This window comes from Drosophila elegans, unplaced genomic scaffold (assembly GCF_018152505.1).
Source record: "Drosophila elegans isolate 14027-0461.03 unplaced genomic scaffold, ASM1815250v1 contig_229, whole genome shotgun sequence".
Taxonomy (NCBI): domain Eukaryota; kingdom Metazoa; phylum Arthropoda; class Insecta; order Diptera; family Drosophilidae; genus Drosophila; species Drosophila elegans.
In genome coordinates, this window is record NW_024545601.1 from 579240 (window position 1) to 590475 (window position 11236).

General features: G+C 45.6%; 1 pseudogene; it reads left to right on the forward strand.

Moving 5' to 3' along the window:
- The first annotated feature begins 2627 nt into the window (after positions 1–2627).
- On the forward strand, positions 2628–6771 carry LOC121467197 (annotated as a pseudogene).
- The last annotated feature ends 4465 nt before the right edge of the window (positions 6772–11236 follow it).

Genomic DNA, 11236 nt, shown 5'->3' on the forward strand with positions numbered 1-11236 from the left:
GATGCAATTATCCAAATCAGCAGTCTGTAAGAATGAAATACAAAACCCGACTCGCTGAGTGGTACGGAAATGCACCGGACTCGAGGCGCTAAGTTAGCGGTCCCACACTGACCAAAGCGGTAAAGTAATGCAGCGGGCTATGCAACAAATGCGAAGTACAAGGTCAGCACTCTGCCGACGTCGGGCTTTCTTTGAGAACACTTAAGTTAGCATTAATTAGTTGTTAACAGACTCGAAAAGAATCCATACGGATTCCCGGATAAATTAAATAACAATATACGGGAGTAAAATAAAACTATAGTTATCCAAACGGATTCCTAATTACTGCCAATCAACGAACGGGAGTAATTCCAATAAGTAAAGATTATAAATACAAACGAAAAATAGTCGTGTCTTTACTTGTATTCCATTTATTAGAAATCAGTCCTTTGAGATGGGAACAGGGCATATAGCAGTCGTGCCACTTAAAACTCCGACTGCTCTTAGGTGGTTGTGAAAACTTCAAACTACATTAGCTTTTGTTGTTGTTTTGCGAGCGGATGGTGCCTGCATACGCGGCGGTAACAAAAACAGCTGTTTGACTTTTGTTTTGTTAACACTTTTTAGGACACTTGTTTTAAATGATCTTTGGTTGATATATTTTTTATTGATTCGCAGTGTTATTTTAATTGTTTTTAACAATTGTAATTGTACAATTGTATTGGTACAATTCAAATTATTAAATTATTATCATCAAAATATTATTTAAACAATGTTAGTATTAATGTTTAATGCTATGATCGACGGAAATGTTCCATTTAGTTAATGACGATGTTAATGTCAATTAATAGCTCTAAAGGAATAGACTACAATTCCTGCCATGACCGACCACTGGACTCGACAACCGTCAATAAATTCTTTAATGTACTCATTACTCTTTCGACCTGTCCATTGGCGCTACTGGCATCGGTTGCTATTAAGTGAAGCTGCACTTTCTGTGAGGCGCAGAACTCAACAAATTTTGATTCGGTAAAACAGCCACTAGACGATTAGGTACGCCGAACAAAGCAATGAACGATTTTAAAGAATCAATGCAACTGTTTGCATCTAATTTGAAAGTATGATACAGGTAAACATATCTGAACTATAATGTAGCATTTACGATTATTCTTGACACTTAGTTTTCCTGTGATGTCTATATGCAACGTGTTACGGTATACTGACTTTTGGGTTTGAGTTTAATTCAGCTTGAGTTTTTTCCGATGTCGATTTTGTCACTCTGCAGGTTATACAGTTTTCTAAAAATTTTCGAACAAACTTTAACATTCCTGCGAACCAATAATGTTCATCTACCGTGTCGAGTGTCTAAGTGTAGAATAGACTAATAAACTTGATTAATAATGGAACACCTGAAAGCTCTGGGTATAACTGGTAGATAACGAGTTCTGTAGTTTCTTTGAATCTTTCTGTATAATACGTTGGCCCTCATCTCATAAGTTGATTCCAAATCTTCTGAAAGTTCGCCTTCATTCAGTTTTTTAATTGTCCTGATCACGCTGCTGTTCTGCTTGGATCCAGCTCTCGGTAGAATAGACTCATGAACTTGATTAATAATGGACCACCTGAAAGCTCTGGGTAGAACTGGTAGACAACGAGTTCTGCAGTTTCTTTGAATCTTTCTGTATAACACGTTGGCCCTCATCGCATAAGTTGTAACTTAATCTTCAGAAAGTTCGCCTTCATTCAGTTTTTTAATTGTATTCAAAACGTCCTGATCACGCTGCTGTTCTGCTTGGATCCAGCTCTCGGTGATGCACATATACGAAAACAAAATACAATACGTTTGTATCCCAGCCGTTTATGTGTGTTAACAAATAAACGCAATGGATCATACACATTTCAAATTAATTTATATCTTTCTGAAGTATTTGTTTACATAAACAACATTAAACATATATACATATATATCCAAAGCTTTAGCAGCCAATTCCGCTTGGGACAGTGGGTATTTTCAAAAGGTTTATTGTTACTTTCCATTCATTCCGTCACATATAACACGCCATATATTGGCATATATTAATATTATTGATTATTATTTTATTTTATTAATAACTCAAGCAATAATAAACAACTAAAGTAACTTGAGGGCAAACAAAGCATAATAAAATAATAAATAGGATATTACATATATATATATATATATATATCTTTATTTACGGCAAATAGGGGCAATTTCCTGATCCATATTCTAGCATGCCCATAAGGGATAAGAAAAATTTGAAGACAACCCCGCGGGTAAGCTTAGAGCGACCACGATCAGCGTCCCCTCGCGTGTCAAGAACCGAAAAGGGACAGCTCCAACGCAAAAAAGGGACAGCTCCTTAAACGCTCCTGTAGTTCCACAGATAAAAGTCACGCGATCGAGCGTAAAGATGGCCCAACGCGACGCAGTTTTAGACAAATTTATTCCCATTTCTGACCGTCAGAGCACATTTGAAGCCAGAATATACGTTTCAGGGGCTTCAGACCCTTCGGTCCACACGTGCCAAGTTCGACGTGATCAAATCAAGGCATTATGGGACAGGGTAGAGAGCCAGTACGAAGTGTGTTCAGACGCAATTCTTGCGGGGGGCGGGGAGGCGCATGCAATGTTAGAACTTCTCCAAGCCAAATATGAGTACTGCTATGAAGTTTACGAATCCTGTACCGCGAAACTCAGTGAACAAATTGAGCGAGGGAAAACTCAAACGGCCAACGCCAATTCCAACACCCTACCCATTCCGTTTTCGTCCGGTTGCCGACTACCGCCATGCGATACTGAGGTTTTCGAAGGAGAATATTTGAAATGGCCAACATTTTACCGCAGTTTATGTCAACAATCCTAGGTTGACATCGGTCGAAAAACTTTTCCATCTCAACGCTAAAACTAGCGGTAAGGCTAAGTCAATCGTAACCAAATCCCCTCTTACAAATGAGGGTTTCGATTCAGCATGGGAAAATAAGAGACTGCTTGTAAATAACCAATTCATACTCCTTTTTTAATTTGGGTTCCGTAAATCCCGAATCTGGCCAGGCACAGAGCACAATCCAAGGGTGTTTGATAGCGCTGGCTCATTCCAACATTTCCACAGAGAACTGGGACTGTCTCCTGGTATTCCTGTGCGCCAGTAGATTGCCGAAACTGACCCTTTCCTTATGGGAGCAGTCCCTTTCATCCAAGTCCGACTTTTCGACCTGGGATGAAATGAATACATTTCTTAGCGAACGATACCGAACACTAGAGGCGATTGAGGATATGAAACCCAGCCACAGCAATCACTCTAACGCTAAGAATCAACCCGTTCCCAGGAAGCTCAACTCCTTCGAAGCCAAGGTAGTTACTAAACCAAAGAATGGCGATCTTGGCTCAAAAGAGTCATCCAGTGCGCTTATGCCAGCGTTTTCTCCAGATGTCTGTGGATGCGCGAACAATCTACATAAAAAAAAAGCAGCTTTGCCTTAATTGCTTCGCAAGAGGACACCAGCTACGTGAATGTACTAGCCCATTTCCCGTGGGTAAACTTCCGCAATTAGTTCCTCTGCAAGACCTCAAAATCCAGCGGTGCAAGGGGCCGCCAACGGTCTAGAAATCCGCCCAGTGTGCAGAACTATTTCGCAACCGCTGCTAGAGCGGTTTCGCTAGGCACGGCCATTATTGATATATGCCACTTGGGAAGGAACTACAGGACTCCTGCTCTAATAGACTCGTGTTCTGAATCAACGTTTATTTCGGAACGCCTGTTCAATCTGATTAAGCTTCCATTCCGCCTTATCCAAACTCAAGTTTCGGGCTGAAATCAAACCGTTTCCGCTCAGGCGACCAGGCTCTGCCATTTTTCTATTCGAGCCTCTGATATGCCAGACCTTCAGCTAGAAACCACAGCTTACGTTTTGCCCGAACTGGAATACTGGAATGCTTCCGTCGTACCCAATTCCACGAGATGCGCTGGTTGATTTACCGGCCATCCCCCTGGCAGATCCAACATTTTTAGAGAGTTCACAGAGAGATGTTCTGATCGGAGCGGACATCTTACCGTCCGTGTTGCTGAGCGGCACGCGCACCAACATTTGCGGCTCTCTGCTAGGACAGGAAACTAATTTCGGCTGTGTGCTTACCGGCCCAGTGTCCAACGCATCAGTCCAAAAGCGGGTAGCAGCTTTCACGACCCAGTTAACCGAAACGAGTGACAGGGTCTTAGAAAAACTTCTCACTTAGTTTTGGGAGGTGGAGAATATACCAACAAAGAGGGTAAAGGAATCCGGTTCCTAATGCGAGAGCAATTTTCTCCAAACCACCACTAGAGACGCAAGCGGGAAAAACGTGGTAAAAAATCGGATCCAAATTGGGGCACTCGCGATCCATTGCCCTAGCTCAGCTTCTTAGGAACGAAAACCGTTTGAAAAGAGTCTTTCTACTAAAAGAGCAATATGTCTCAGTCATTCAAGAGTATTTGGATCTGGGTCACATGAGAGAAGTTCCCCCGTCTTACGATACTCCAAACTATTATCTTCCACAACATGCTGGGATCAAACCCGAGAGCACCACCACCAATCGATTTCAAGCACACGCCGTTCCCAAGAATTTTATTCCGAAATAAAGAAGGACAAGTAAGCGATTTCGAGCTAAAAACCGTCACCTTTGGTGTCAACTGTGCACCGTTTCTGGCACTTCGCGTACTCCAACAATTGGCAGACGATGTAGAAACGGAGTTTCCTAAAGCAAGCAATATTATTCGGCATTTTATGTATGTAGACGACGTTCTGGCAGGGGCCAATTGCATACAAGAGGCTCGACTTGCTATCATCGAGCTTTGCCACGCTTTTAACCTCGCCGGGTTCCCGTTGAGAAAGTGGACAGCTAATCAGAATAGCATACTCGAAGATATCCCTAACGAGCACCTACTCCACAATTGATGATATCAATTCCGAAAGCACTACCAAAACAGTTGGTGTTCGGTGGAATGCGACCTCGGACGAGTTTTATTTTGTTCCACCGCTAGTTTCGATTGAATCTACGTATACGAAGAGAGAGGTTCTTTTCCAAATCGCGAAACTTTTTGACCCCGCGGGGTGGTTATGCAAGAAATTTGGTTGCAAGAGTTGGGCTGGAATGAAAATATCCCCACAGAAATGAATCAAAGATGGCAAGAGTTTTTGCGCAGCTATTCCGATTTCAAGCAAATCCGTATTCCTGGTGGGTTGGTTTCCAGCCACAGGTGAAGGTCGAGCATCATGGGTTTTGTGATGCGTCGCAGAAGTCTTATGGGGCCGCAATATACTTGCGGGTTGAAGTAGGACATAATATTATGACACATCTGCTTACCGCCAAGACCCGACTCGAGCTGTGTGGGGCATTGTTGTTGTCAGAAATGATCGCAGCTATCCTTCCGAATATGCCATTTCCAATTCCGACATTTTCTGCTGGACTGATTCCACCATCGTCCTCGCATGGTTGAACAAACCGGCATGCCACTGGGCCACGTTTGTAGCCAACCGAGTGACCAAGATTACTCAGGTGAGGAGCGCTGAGCATTGGGCGCATGTGCGATCTGAGTACAATTCCGCGGACCTATCCAGCCGCGGCGTTTCGCTGCGGGATCTGGTTCATAGCCAACTCTGGTGGGAAGGACCGGACTGGTTATAACAGCCAAAAGGCAAGTGGCCAACCCAGGGGCTTGCGACTCCAGTTACAATTACGCAAAGGTCCTATCCGACGATTTTCTGGAACGATTCTCCAAGTTGGACAAGGCTCTGCGGGTCCTTGCGTACGTGTTATGGTTCATTCAACGCTGCCGCAAGAAGCCGAGGGGCCCTTATTCTATATGATCAGCGTGAGGAATATACCCAAGAGCTTAAATTCCTAAACGATAAGCGTCCAATTCCAGTGTCCAGCCCGATAGCCAACCTGTTTCCATTCCTAGACCAACACGGCCTGTTAAGGGCATGTGGTCGCATTACTGCCTCAACAGCACTTCAGTATGACGAGCGCCATCCTATTATACTGCCATATAACTGTAGGCTTTCTCGTCTGCTCGTCCCTTTTTCACACCAGATTACCCTGCATGGCGGCAACCAACTAGTGGTACGCCTCATTCGATCGAAGTATTGGAATCCTAAACTCAAGAATCTGGTAAAAGCTGTGCTAAACTCCTGTAATGTGTGCACTATTTTCAAGAAGAGTTTACAGACGCAATTAATGGGCGATCTTCCGACCGATACAGTTTCCTTTTCCAGGCCGTCTACTTATACTGGTATTGATTATGCAGGCCCATTTCAAATAAAAAACTATACAGGTAGAGCATGCCTCATTACCAAGGGATATGTTTGCGTGTTTGTGTGTTTCTCTACAAAGGCGATCCATTTAAAGCCCACTTCCGACCTCACAACCGAGAAGTTCCTCGCGGCATTTGCCCGATTCGTAGCGAGGAGAGGTTGTCTTCAGCGGGTTCATTCGGATAATGGCAAAACCTTTGTGGGGGCAGCGACTCTACTCTCTCGTGATTTTATGCAAGCGATCAAGGAGTCTGTGACTGATGCCTATAGCCATCAGGGACTTATGTGGCGTTTCATTCCACCAGGAGCTCCACATATGGGAGGACTGTGGGAGGCTGGAGTGAAAAGCTTTAAAACACTTTTCTACAAGTCGACGTCAAGTCGGAAGTACACGTTTGAAGAGCTCTCTACCCTTCTTGCCAAAGTTGAAGCGTGCCTTTATTCCAGGCCACTGTCTCCCATGTCCGAAAAACCTTCTGATTTGTTGGCGTTAACGCCAGGCCACTTTCTGATTGGGGGTCCGCTGCTTTCCACAGCTGAGCCCGAAATTAAGGGCGACTATAAGTCGATTATAAATCGCTGGCAACGTTTAAAGGCCCTGCATCAGCAGTTCAGTGCGCGATGGAAAGAGGAATATTTGAAAGAACTGCACAAGCGCAATAAGTGGCAGAACCCTTCCAAAGATATACAAGTCGATGATATTTTGGTCGTCAAAGAAGACAATATGCCATCAAACGACTGGCGGCTCGGCAGAGTTGTATCTGTCTTTCCAGGGGCCGGTAGTAGAGTTCGCGTAGTAGAAATCCGTACCGCTCGAGGAATTATTAAACGTACCGTCCATAAGCTAGTAATTCTTCCTATGGAGGCCAATGCAGCCTAAGTACTTCCAAAATAGTGCCTTCTGTCCTCATGTTTCAATATTCGTTCTCAAATGACACTAAATATACTTATCATTCATCTTTTTTTTTATATATTAAAGCATTAAAACCATGGCTCCATGTCCTCGCAGGGCCCAAACTCTGGACGACAGACGTTCCCAAAGTACTCGATCCTACCGCTGCCGAGTCTGTCGGGGAATCCATCCGCTACGGAAATGCAACAGGTTTCTGAGGCTCAGTACTGAGAAGCGGCTCCACGCAGTTATCATTAACAAATACTGCGCTAATTGCCTGGCTCACCAGCATTCCGAAGAAGTATGTCGCAGCGGAGACCCGTGCAAAAAATGTGGGCAGGACCACCACACGTTGCTCCATATGCCCGAGTCTTCCAGATCGCGACGCCAGTCAATTTCTCCAATGCGACTTTCGGTAACTTCATCACGACCATCAGCTTCCGGCTCACGCTCTCGGGGTCCAACGCCCAGCTTGCGGAATCATTCCCGTCATTCCGACCAGGCCGAAGCGCCAACTGCAGCTCCATCTGTGGCTCTCTGTTGCAGCATCAGAGTGTGCAAATCATCCCGACGGCCATCGTGGTACTCGACACAGGAACCAACAAATACGAGACGGGTGACCTGATCGACCCGTGCTCCCCGGTGAGCACCATCGATAGATCGCTTGCTGCGGCGTTCCGTCTCCCCACGACAAGCGTCGGAGACGAGACGGTCTGTTCGGCGACTATATGGTCACGGACAGGCACCTTCAAAATCGACGTGGTGCTTAAGGTCAGCCCCAACTTCTCCACTCGCACTCCAATCCGTGCACTAGCCGACGATGTTAACGCTCGGTTTAACGATATCCGTCTTGCTGATAAACAGTTTCATCGCCCGGCGACGATATCCCTGGTGTTGGGCTCTGACGTTTATCGTGATGTCATCCAACCCGGTTTCCTAAATCTGGATGAGGGGCTGCCTGTCGCACAAAGCACTGTGTTCGGCTGGATTGTCTTGGGATCATGTAGACAATCTTAAGGCGCCAGGCGTGTGGAAATTTGGTTGCTACGTTTATCGTCGCAAGGGGGGGAGAACGTCCGCGCCAAGGAGGGGCCACTGTCGATATTATTCGTTAACAGTCAAGAGCAGTTATGTCCAGATGAAATCTCATCTCGCTCTCGGTCTGTTAACAGTCTCCACCCCCGCTCTCCAAGCATTAGATTTAAGTAGAGTTAGTTAGTTCTAATTACGAAGCCATATAGTGAAAGTTACCTAAAATAAAACCTTGTAGAAAAAAGAACCCAGCGAGTCGCCATTCTCAACCAGCAACTACCACGGGCAGAAATCCGCCAACCCCCCACCCATCCATGCACTATCATGTGATACAGGAAATATCTGTCTTTACAACGGCCATTCCGACAACTTGCACGTCCACTTGAAATGCGAAGTAGAAACGTCCACAACTTTAATTTCCACATTTATTTAACAAGAATTGCTTAACCTTTAGTTATAATTTTTCAATTATTTTTGTTCTTTTTCTTTTTCACATAAGTATCTATCCTTAATAACTTAACCTCGGGGCGAGGTACCGTTACAAAACATCGACTATTCGACATTACAACACGCCAGTGCCACACTGGTCTTTCACTAACGCTGGTGCCACACCATCCACTACAGTCCTTCTCGACTGTCTTATTCTTCTCCCAGTGCCACACTGGTCTTCAACGGTCTTTTTCATCCGTATTAAACATTGCTAGTGCCAAACTAGTCTTCACGGTCTGTTTCATCCGTTTCATTCGCACCAATGCCACATTGGTCACCACGGTCCCCGACCGCTACATCAAGTGAACCTAATTCATCTACATCAATGTCGAGCTCGCACGGTACCTGCCCTTTGGTACCCTCTACGTAAGCTCTCGTGGGGATATTTATATTGTCTTTTAGTCGTCAAAGATTTTAGCTGGTATCGATCACCGTCTAATACTTCTGTCACCACGAAAGGTCCCCAAATCTTTGTGTCTAATTTATTTTGTTGTCGCTCAATATTCTTAGGAAGGACATAATCTCCTTCGGAAAACTTAACAACTTTTGGCTTTGCCAGTGTCGAATCTTGTTTTATCATATTGTGCTACGCTTTTAATATTCTTTTCAGCTTGTAACGTACACACTTAGGTGTACGATACAATTTTTGAATAGTAATATGTAAGGTTATAGGTATAAGCGACTGATCGTGAATATTAAGTTAGTAGTATGTAAGTTATAGGTGTAAGTGACACATAATGAATAATAGATATTAAGTTGAAACTGAATATTAAGCCGTAATTAAGCTAAGTTCCGAACCCGAGTGGCAACGCCAGCAGGTATTTAGTGAGTACAGAAAATACTAGAAATTAAGAAATATACTAGAAATCCCGAAAGCGGGAAAAAGGGAGCGTGGGGAAGGTGGTCACACACCGATCGAGCGAGGGCTCTCTTGTGTCGGAATGGTAAGACGGGGCGGACGTGTCTCCCGCAGTAATTTTCCGTGTAATTCGAGTAACGCCTGGACCGCGCGCAACAAATGAATAAGGGGCTCTCGTGCCGGAAAAGTAGAACGGAGCGGACGCGCCTCCCTTAATTCGCTTGCCGGATAATTCGAGTTACGCCTCGACCGCGCGAAGGCACGCGGTTCGTGAAGAAGTGGACGAGTGATTGTTTTGAGGTTAGTGTATGCAAAATTCCTATCCGTCAAACAAAGACGGTGTAGCGGACTCGTAGGAAGACAGTAGATAAATAAAAAGATAATAATAATAATAATAAAATAGAATAATAAAACAAAGTAAATTCCATGATCGTGATTCTTTTTATTTATAGTAGCCTAGCTCCCTTCCTCGTAGTGCATGTGACCCGGCCCGTCTGGTCTAGCACCCTAGTTTTCCTCCTCGTAGCGCATGCGACCGACACGTGGACACCCGGCCCGTCTGGTCTAGTACAATAGCTTTCCTCTTCGTAGTGCATGTGACCTGCGCGCGGACATCATTCCCGACTGGTCAATCGTACCGCCATCCTTTCTTCTCCAATCCCCCTCGTGTCCGACAAATCCTATCCGGCTTGGCCTCGCCCGAAGGTCCAGCCCGGTGGATTTTTGGCATCCGATACATCGAGAACGACTTGCGCGCGACGCAACCCCCCGGCCCTACTCTCGCGAAATAGTATCCTAGCTTGGTCTCGTCTGAAGGTCCAGCTCGGTGAATTTTTGGCCTGCGACACGCGGAAAGCGACTTACGTGTCCCAATCGCGGAAGTGATCAGCGGGACTACCCGGCATCCCCATACTCGCGAAACCGTTCGTCTGGCTTGGCCTCGCCCCAAGGTCCAGCCCGGTGAATTTTTGGCCTGCGACACGCGGAAAGCGACTTACGTGTCCCAATCGCGGAAGTGATCAGCGGGACTATCCGGCGTCCCCATACTCGCGAAAACTGTTTGCCTGGCTTGGCCTCGCCCTAAGGTCCAGCCCGTGGAATTTTTAACCCAGGAGCAAGGTACGGCGTGACCAACTCCGACACCAACTCTCTCTCTCCCGGCGTCTATGAGAACCTTCGGTGTGACTCCCCAAACGACTCATTCACTCGTTGAATGATACTCTCTAGTCCGGTGTTTCGGTGATTTACAAATTTCTTGTAAAGGACTCCTGGATCTGACTGAGATCTGTACCCCGGCCAGAGAGCATCCTTACAAGTGGCGCCCGAACAGGGACTCCGAGACTAGCTAGAGAATCACCCAAGTGGCTTAAAGACCCACTGAAGAAGGAAGGAAGGGTAGAGTCACCCGAACCGACTCCGGAAGGATCTAGAAGACTTGAGAAGGAAGTTCACGCCAAACTAAATCGAAGAGGATAACCAATGATGAGTAACCCTAAGGAATCTGACGGTGAGTACGAAGAAGCCGATTTTGTTAAGAATCCAGGTATAGGAGTCCGCTGGATATACGCTCGCCGAAAAGACGAACTCAGCGCTCTCGCCCTGGAGTTTGGTTTTAAAACCGACGGAACCGTCGAGGAGACCAGGAAGGCATTCGCCAACCTCGTCAACACAGG